This window comes from Sinocyclocheilus grahami, unplaced genomic scaffold, assembly GCF_001515645.1.
Source record: "Sinocyclocheilus grahami isolate Dianchi unplaced genomic scaffold, SAMN03320097.WGS_v1.1 scaffold777.1, whole genome shotgun sequence".
Taxonomy (NCBI): domain Eukaryota; kingdom Metazoa; phylum Chordata; class Actinopteri; order Cypriniformes; family Cyprinidae; genus Sinocyclocheilus; species Sinocyclocheilus grahami.
The window spans coordinates 86,897-87,979 of NW_015505956.1; positions in this window are offsets into that span (position 1 = coordinate 86,897).

Sequence of the window (1,083 nt, forward strand, 5' to 3'; positions counted from 1 at the left end):
CGGGGTCGTGGTTAGCAGCAATTGCAGCGACATAAACTTTCAGGGTGGAGGGAGACAGCCTTCGCTCCAGCCCTTGCTGCAAAAAGCACAACTACGATCGGTCATCTTCGGGGGTCTTCTCGGCGAGAAGAGCAATACTCAACGAACAGGTTCCACTTCAAAGCGTAGGCGTGTCTCGTAGATGGGGCTCTCGCTGAAGTGATGGTGTCAACTACCTCTTGGGGTAGGACACTCAGAACCTCCGCGGCCTGTCCAGGGACCGGACATGAAGTTTCCAGAGGTCTGGACACGGGTGCCCCATCTCTGAGTCAGTAAATCCTTCCTCAGAGAAATCGGCCAAGGAGGGGCTGTCGTGAGGAGCATTAGTTCCAGGAACCAGGTCCGGGAAGGCCAATAGGGTGCCTCCAGCAGGACCTGCTCCTCGTCCTGAGTCGCTACTCTCCCGGGAGCGCAGCTCGGGACAGCTCGTTGGCTGCCCGGTTGAGCAGCCCAGGAATGTGAACAGCACGAAGCGACCTCAGATGCGGGCGGTGGGCGAGTTGCAATAAGCGACGGGAGCGCAGACCGGGAGCGCAGACCACCTTGTCGGTTGATGTACGCAACGGTCGCTGTGTTGTCTGTGCGGATTAGTACATGCTTGCCTCGTAAGCACCCTTTGAGACGGCCCCGGGCAAGGTGCACTGCCAGCAACTCAAGGCAGCCAGTGCAGTTGGGGCCCCGTCCAAACCCCTGACACTGCAAGCCCGTTGTACGTGGCCCCCCAGCTGGTGGTTGAGGCATCCGTGCAAATGCCTGGAGACCTGCTCAAGGGGCACTCCTGCCCGGGAGGAACGCAAGGTCTGACCACGGGGTGAAGGTTTGGTGGCAGGCCGGTGTAACTTGGACACGGAAGGTGCCGCGTTGCCACGCCCACCTCGGTAATCGGCCATGGAGCCAGTGCTGCAGCGGTCTGCATGACTGCCGCTGTAGCTGCCATATGCCCCAGGAGCCTCTGAAACTGTTTCAGTGGGACCGCCATCCTGCTCTTACTGAGTCCCCTCCATACCGGGAAAAGAGATCCTCTGCATCGGGGAGAGTTTGCTC